General features: G+C 31.7%; 1 pseudogene; it reads left to right on the top strand.

Annotated features, from left to right (window-relative positions):
* Positions 1-1,745: 1,745 nt before the first annotated feature.
* On the top strand, positions 1,746-7,850 carry LOC116123998 (annotated as a pseudogene).
* The last annotated feature ends 334 nt before the right edge of the window (positions 7,851-8,184 follow it).

Raw genomic sequence — 8,184 nt, 5'->3', positions numbered from 1 at the left:
AGATTTGGCCTTTTCCGGCCAAATCCGTGGTGGATCTGGCCGGAAATGGCCATAACGAGCGTTACAACACAAATCCGACCGGTATGTGTCGTAATGCGATTTTCCAGTCAGATTCCGGCGATGGTGGCCGGAATCTGGCACTGCAGCTAGTGGGGATATTTTTGTCATTTTACATGTTGGGGTATTTATTAAATTAGCAAACTTACGAGGTTTTTTTATAAATTTTTAAATTTTACCTCGTAATACTCCCATATTCAATTATCCAATACTATACCCAAAATCCTATCCAAAATAATAAACCAAACGCACCCATGATTATTTCCTTTCTATTTTTGTCTAATTGTAACAATGATTTTTTCTTCAAATAAAGCATATATGATTTTGTTCATTTGCATGATTGAGAAAGACACTAATATTCATTCGATTAGTGTAGTGAAGCTGTCGAATATAATCACCAATTCTACTAGGACTCTTTGATTCTCTTCCTCCACTCAATTTGTAACTTATAATTCATCGATATCAGGAGTCCTAATCTTGCAATGTTTAAAACAATTGGTAATTGTTGTGGCTTTACATCAATTGACCATGCAGTAACTTTAATTACAATTCTATTAATGACACTTATATTTGCTGGTTCTAAGACATGTTCTTCTATCTGTTTTAAAAGTAGGCAATTGAAACGCTAAATTTGAAATCCTAATACTATTAAAACATGAATTTAAATTCTAATACTGTACTATTAAAACATGAATTATAAATTTTTTTTTTTTTTTTTTTTATAACTACATCTCTATTAAGTAATAACATCTTTATAGTAATAAAATTTGTTAGTTCCATTATTATGACTATAGAGGAGTTTTACTGTATTTGTAATATTCAGTATCTAGCCTGCAACTGTTTAATGTATTACAAAAATAGTTATGGTTTTAACATTAGATCAAGTGCTGGCAATTATTGAATTTGAAGTTTTAGGATCAATGTGCTGGCAATTATTTGAATTTGAGAGTTTCTCTTTTATAACTCTATATATTTAAAGAGTTATTTTTTCACATACAAATTATTATCCAAATTATTCTATATAAATTGACATAGCAATCCACTTTAATTGTATCATTTATCTTTATTTTAAGTCTTTCAATTATATTATAAAATATCAATTTGTATAGTTAATTGAACAAATTATTTAATTCTACATAATTAAGAGTATATTATGTATAAAAGATTATACAAAAGTAACTGGAACTCTTACTTGATCGATAGTTTTAAGATATTAAAGAATTAGTTGAAATATGCGTAAATTGGCTCAAACATTTCCAATCATCAAAAAAATAAATTATTGTACAAATATATAAAAGATTGATGTTGCAAAGGATTTTAATTTGTCTTATTTATCTTTAATTTTAAGTCTTTCAATTATATTATAAAAATTAGATTATATGAATTAGTTTCTACTTTAGTATTATTCACTTAATTATCATTTAATGAAAAAAAATTAATTTTTGATAATATAGTCAAAACTATTATTTATTTGAATTAATAATTTTCATCTAAACAGTCCTTTTTTTTTTCTTGGGGATATTCCCTCCTTCTGCATAAAAAGTAGATGGGTGAGATATATAAATAAAATACGAAACTTGAAGCCTCTTCCAACAAAATACAAACTTTACCTTTCTCCTTTCCTCGGCAATTCGGATTAGGGATTCTCCTTATTAAATTATTCTGCTAATCAATTTAGTTTAAGAAAAATGGTACTCTCACAGGGAATTCACGAAGCATTCAAAGGAACCGTTGAGAGAATCACCGCTCCTCGGACCGTCTCTGCCTTCAAAGAAAAAGGCGTTCTTAGCGTTAGCGAGTTCATTCTGCCGGCGATAATCTCGTCTCTAAGTGCCTACGTGGTCCTGGTATTCTTAATTTATTAATAATTTAACTGGACTTCATTAATTATTATAATCGATTTTGTCCGTCAAATTTTTTTTTTAATCTGTTAGGGAATCTGGCGAGCCGAGCAAGAGGAAGTCGTATTTACCAGCGAAAAACAGTTTTTGTTACTAGAAACGGTAAATTTCTACATTATTTTCTTGAATCAACTTTAATTTGCAACGATATCAAGTCGATGTATCGTTGTAAATTTTGGATACAAGCAATAATATGCAAAGGAGTAACTTATTTGGTATTTACTCAGTGCAAAAATGTTTAGGAATTTATATTTTTCAATATAAGTTATGATTGAATAAAGAAATTTTGTTGAGGTTAATATAGGATGAAATGTACTCTGAATGAGCTTGTGTTTGTGTTTATGTTGTTAATAATTGATCAAGATATTGCTTTTCAGTGCCATGTCTAAGAAGAGCTGCATCTATAGAAGAAGAATACGAAGGTGCTGGAGGTGAAGTTTTGGTTGATAATGAAGATAATGATGGGTGGCTGGCGACTCATGGGAAACCGAAAGGTACTATTTCTGATTAGAGTAGTTGTCTAGTGTCAAATTTAAATTTGAATGCTGCTCCACAGTGTAGGAAGAAGCTATTGGCAACCAGTGTATGTGTTTGGAGAATTTAGTGGTTCCAAATTTTTAAATAGTTCTGGAGGTGGCATTGCCTGTCTCTCGTGTTGAATTACAACCCCCAAAATTTTCTATTAAAATGGCTGCCTAGAAAGTGAGGGAATTAAAGGAATTTGAAATGTGGACGTTGATTGGGTGTGATTTGGCATCTCCACTGTATGTCATACACTGATATATGAATTTGTGTGTTTCCGTTCTATTTTCTTAAGAGAGGTTAAAATCTTTGTCAATGCTTGCTATTGTTTTCAATGTTTATGACTTGGATTGGCTTCAGATTTAACATCTTTAAAGTGAAAGTAGCTGTACATTTGGATGAGGAGCTCTTGCATGACATATTTTCCCAAAATATCTTCTTAATATAGAAGTCAGATAATGGGTCCCTAATATTTATATCAATCATAGTGTTGGAAAATGTTTATCATATGTCTTCTGTATATGTATCAACAATTGCTGACAACTCTTCAATCTACATAAATTTCTACCTAGTCCTGTTGCATGCAGAGTGTGTTGTGATTTATGGTTATCCATTTGATTTGTTCTCATTTTTTCTAGATAAACTGGATGATGATGACAACTTGCCTTCCATGGAGGCCCTAGAAATCAGCATGAATAGTAACGTTCATCAATCTATTTCTAACCACTTTGGGGGAGAAGAAGAGGAAGATATTCCTGACATGGCTGAGTATGAAGAATCTAACAGCCTAATCGAAGCAGATCCTGTAAGTCATTACTGGTTATGTTTATGTCATAGGTTTCATACGTGTAATAACACTAATTATATCAGATTTCTTGTTTTCTAGTAAATTTCTAGTGGTTATTAAAAGATGGATGATTGCCATGATGAATCATCATTTGCTGTGTTAGATGTAATAAAATCTCTTTGGCAATTCATCACATGTTGAGTGCTTGCTCTGTATCTGATTATTGTATTATTGGTCTGGTTATTCTTACTCTATCTTCGAGGAACCTCTTAGTGGTCTTCCTCTACGATTATTGAGAAGAGACCCTCATTGCTTCCCTCTTCATGTTGAATAGCAATTTCTATGGACCTTTGGATCCAATGGAGTATCATTTTATAGCTTCCTCAAGAACCTGTAGTTGTAATCTGATTTTACTTTTGAATGCCGCAGAGGGGGCCAAATTTATTGACCTGTGAGTTAATATGAAGAAAAAACTGAAACTTTTTTTTTTTTTTGTTTCTATTAATGCAGGCTACACTTCAGCCTACATATCTTGTTGCTCATGAACCTGATGATGATAACATTCTCCGGACTCGTACTTATGATGTCAGCATCACGTAAGATGAATTGATAGTAAAGTTTCCTTATTTTTATATGTTGGATGATATGCATGTCTAATTCCGCTTCTACCGAATATGAGAATCATAAAATAATTGTAAATCTCCAATGTGAGAGATTTCTGGTGAATGGGTTGATGATTCCTTTGAAATTATTTATCTTCATCTCTCGCTTATAAACATCCTGTGAATGTTGGAAGGACCAAATGTATTGATAAGATGTAAAATTATTGTGTAATCCACAATGTCATTTAACTGTTGATGTGCTTGCTAATGATCTATTTCAGGTATGACAAATATTATCAAACTCCTCGTGTCTGGCTTACTGGATATGATGAGGTTTGTCAGTTAATTTGTATCGTATTTGTCAATATATATGGATTCTCTTCTCATTCAACTGAGACAAGTTGCCTTTATTCTCAAACTGTCTCTGTTTTCATCTCTTCCTTTTGCAAATCGGTAAAGGCTAATCAATTGTAGCATAAATTACTTCTTGACTTGAAACTTGCAATAAAAAAGATTCCTACTACGTCTTATAGTCAGTGACACATTTTGTATTACCACGAATGCTTCACAATATATGTATTAACCTTGGGGATATGAATTCTTCTTGTTTTGCTCCAAAACACAGTCCTGATGCTCCTTTTTTTCCCGTCTTTATTTTGGTTTTTCAAATCTACAAAATTGAACCTAACACAATATCAAGTTGTATAAGAAAACAATTGATCTGCATTTTTATGTTGACTAAATTCAGTTGTTGAGCTAGCTTTTTTTTTGGTGTTTTCACAGTCAAGGATGCTTTTGCAACCTGAGCTTGTACTTGAAGACGTTAGTCAAGACCATGCACGCAAAACGGTGAGATTGGAGGCTTTTGTGTGTGTTTAACAATTTTGCTTTTTTATTTAAGAGTTCTGTGGCCGGTGAAAATTTCTACTGGAGTATTCTTATTGTGGCTTTTCATTTATTTCATTCAATGACTAAAAAATCAGCCATTAATAAGCTATAGCATAGTCTTTTCTATCCTTAATACTGGAGGCTGATTTGGATTGTGTCCTAGGAAATTTTTATGACAATGGTAATGATCGATTGTTTTTATGAGGGATTAAAATTATTTGAAGCCACCCAAATTTGAGTAATCATAGAGAAGATTAAATTTAGGAAATTATTGTTTACTAATTTCAGTTTTTTTTTTTTTTTTTTTGATAGAAAACCATGAAAGATTTATTGATAAAATATTAATTTCACTGTAGTAAATATTATTTTCTTAGTTGGAAAAATAAATCTTGGGTTCTGTTCTTAAGAGCATAATATGTCAATACTTTATTTGATCATGCAGATAAGGCATATGTTAGTCGCACCTCAAACATATTGTTTTAAATATAATTTCTTAAGCTGTGACACAAAGTACTAGGTCTTGGGGCATTGCTTTTTTTAAATATTGCTTGCACCTCAAACGTGTCATTTTTTTGTGAAACCACTAGAATTTTCATATAAAATGTTTAATACATAACGTTATTTACTAGTAAAATATTGAGTATTAATCAACAAATGGAGATATTTGAATCTCCTTGTTTCTGTATTTGAAATATAGTGGAGTTATTATTGTGTGTGTTGAGGGGCGCGAGGATATAGGCTTTTCAAAATCTTTCCCAAAATATGGACCATATTTTAAATTTCTCTGCCTCTACTGTTTGTTGGTGAAGACATTTGTTGTTCATTCATTTATTTCATTGAATGGATTGCTTCATATGTATATATCTAAGATTTTTGTTGAAATGTGTTTTTCTCCCTGTAAATTTTCTTATATACAGGTAACCATCGAAGACCATCCTCACTTGCCTGGGAAGCATGCATCCATACATCCATGTCGACATGGTGCTGTGATGAAGAAAATTATTGATGTTTTAGTGTCACGTGGAGTGGAGCCTGAAGTTGACAAGTAAATTTTTTTTTTTTTTTTTTTTTTTGGCTCATCATTTACATTAAAAACTTGAGATTTGAATTTTCCTTTGTATTCATACATTATACTCCAATGTAAACTGTTCTACTGACTACTATCCAAATCCAAAATTCAATTGCATTAGCTCACTTTACTGATAAACTTTTTTGTAATTAGTATGCATCCACTCATTCATGCTAACGAGGGTGATTAAAAGAAAATAAATTCTAATGTTACATGGAGTGGAGCCTGAACTAATATCATTGAGGACTAATCTTAGCTCATAAATTGAAAGAAAATTCAGATTTCATTCACGACTCACCTATATAAACATCTGTATCATGCTTCCACTATAAATGAACTATTTTACTGATTGCGTACAAATAGTCAAGTCCACAATTAAGTGACTTAAACTACCTTGGTCCACTGGCAGATTGATTTCATTTCATGCTACCTCCCACTATTTCGTATATTCCATCCCTGTTTCAAAACATGAGAAAGAGTAGCTACGCACTCAGGCTGATGGGGATGGTGTGAAATTGCCAGCCATATAGAAGTGTTCACTATTTACAATGACTCATCCTGCAGAAAAGCTTGTAGGAAGGTTCTGAGGATCAAGAAAGCATAGAAAAGTAGTAATTTCAAACATTATTTTGAATTAAAATTTTCACAAGTTAGTGGCTGTTAGTTTCAGGTTTTCAGCTTATATGTATACATATGTATGTATATTTTTTTTATTAAATATATTTTTTCTTCTGATCCTTTAGCTTTTTTTGGTTACTATTTGTATATGTTCTATCTTCTAATTATGTACTTTGTAGGTACCTTTTCCTATTCTTGAAATTTGTTGCCTCTGTAATTCCAACTATTGAATATGATTACACCATGGACTTTGATCTTGGTAGCTCAAGCAATTGATAAGAGGTAATTAGTTTCATACTCTATTCTGTAATTGATGTTCCAAACATGGCTCAAAAACCTGTATGATTGATATTATTTGATTTATTAAATTTATTTTTTTAGTATGGCTTTTGTAAGCACATGCACATTGATCAAAAAGCAGTTTGCTATTTAATTTGGCATCACTGTCTAAAGTTGTTTGGGTATGAATAGTAAGCACCTTCTTTCGTGATAGTCATGTCATAAAGCTGTCTTGGTGTATAGGGTTTTCTGAACTGAATTTCTACTCTTCTTGAATTCTCACTCTCATACCATGTTGTATGAAGCTTGGCTAACCACCATATCACCATCTGTGGAATTTCCTATCTTACCTGATTCACTGTAATCTTGAACTATCAAATTGTACAACCAAAAGACACAACTAAATTGCTCCTTTCATTCCTTGCCGTAATTTTCCTGATTTGGTGTTGTGCAAGCACTGGGATTTAGGCTGCAAAGCGTAGTCTTAGAATTGCACCTTATGAAATTGGGGTATCCTCCTTTTAGAATAAATGCATGTTTTTGGTTCTCAGATGGTAATAAATTCCTTGTGGTCGTGAACTTTGGAATGTGGCTCTGGTCAATTAGATTTATAGTTGATATAAGGGATGTTTTACATATATATACACTGAAAGTTCTTAAGTGTCATTTATCTCAGTAGGAGACTTGGAGAATGGAGATACGATATTTATATGAAAATTAGTGCTATTATCAATGAAAAAGAAAATTAATAAAGATGTAGCATGTTTATACTAGATAAGCACATATAATTTTTTTTTTTTTTTTTCAACTCCAATTTCCTTTTGTTTGTTTGATTTGTATACTAATTTTTTTTTTTTTCCCTGGTTTTGGGCTGTGCCATATAGAACTGGACAAACACCATGGGGATGAAACAATGTTTTGGTGTGTTCTGATATGGTCAACAGCACAGCAATCCTCTCATCCTGTATATAATACGTGAACAAACTTATTACTGAAAATCATGAAAACCTATTAAAGTTGTTGATTTGGTATATAACTGTTGTCATAGAGTTGCTTTATTCTGTAAATTTGCAGGTGCTGGATATAATATTATTAATACAAAACTCAACTATTGTTGTTGATTGTTATTTAGATAGAACAGTATAAGTTATGCATGTTTGCAAAAAAAAAAAAAAAAAAAAAAGTTGACTACATATGATGAATTAAGTTGAATATAAAAATATAACTAATATCAAAATTTGATGTGGAAATTCTTAAGAATACATGCAATAAACAGGAAACGAGATTGTTCAAAACTAGAAGGTTTAGGGACTGAGAGAGAAGCATGTCTTCTATCTTTTTTGGAAGTTCAGTTTTGCCATTGCGTATGTAAAAGCAATTGTAGTAATTAGTGGAAATACTATGAGTACAATACCTACAATCTCTGTTTTAAAACCCGGACCGGCCCGACCGATTTAACCG

Source organism: Pistacia vera, unplaced genomic scaffold (assembly GCF_008641045.1).
Source record: "Pistacia vera cultivar Batoury unplaced genomic scaffold, PisVer_v2 Contig147, whole genome shotgun sequence".
Taxonomy (NCBI): Eukaryota; Viridiplantae; Streptophyta; class Magnoliopsida; order Sapindales; family Anacardiaceae; genus Pistacia; species Pistacia vera.
The sequence above is the reverse complement of the archived record's forward strand: the minus strand, read 5'-3'. Positions and strand labels throughout refer to the sequence as shown.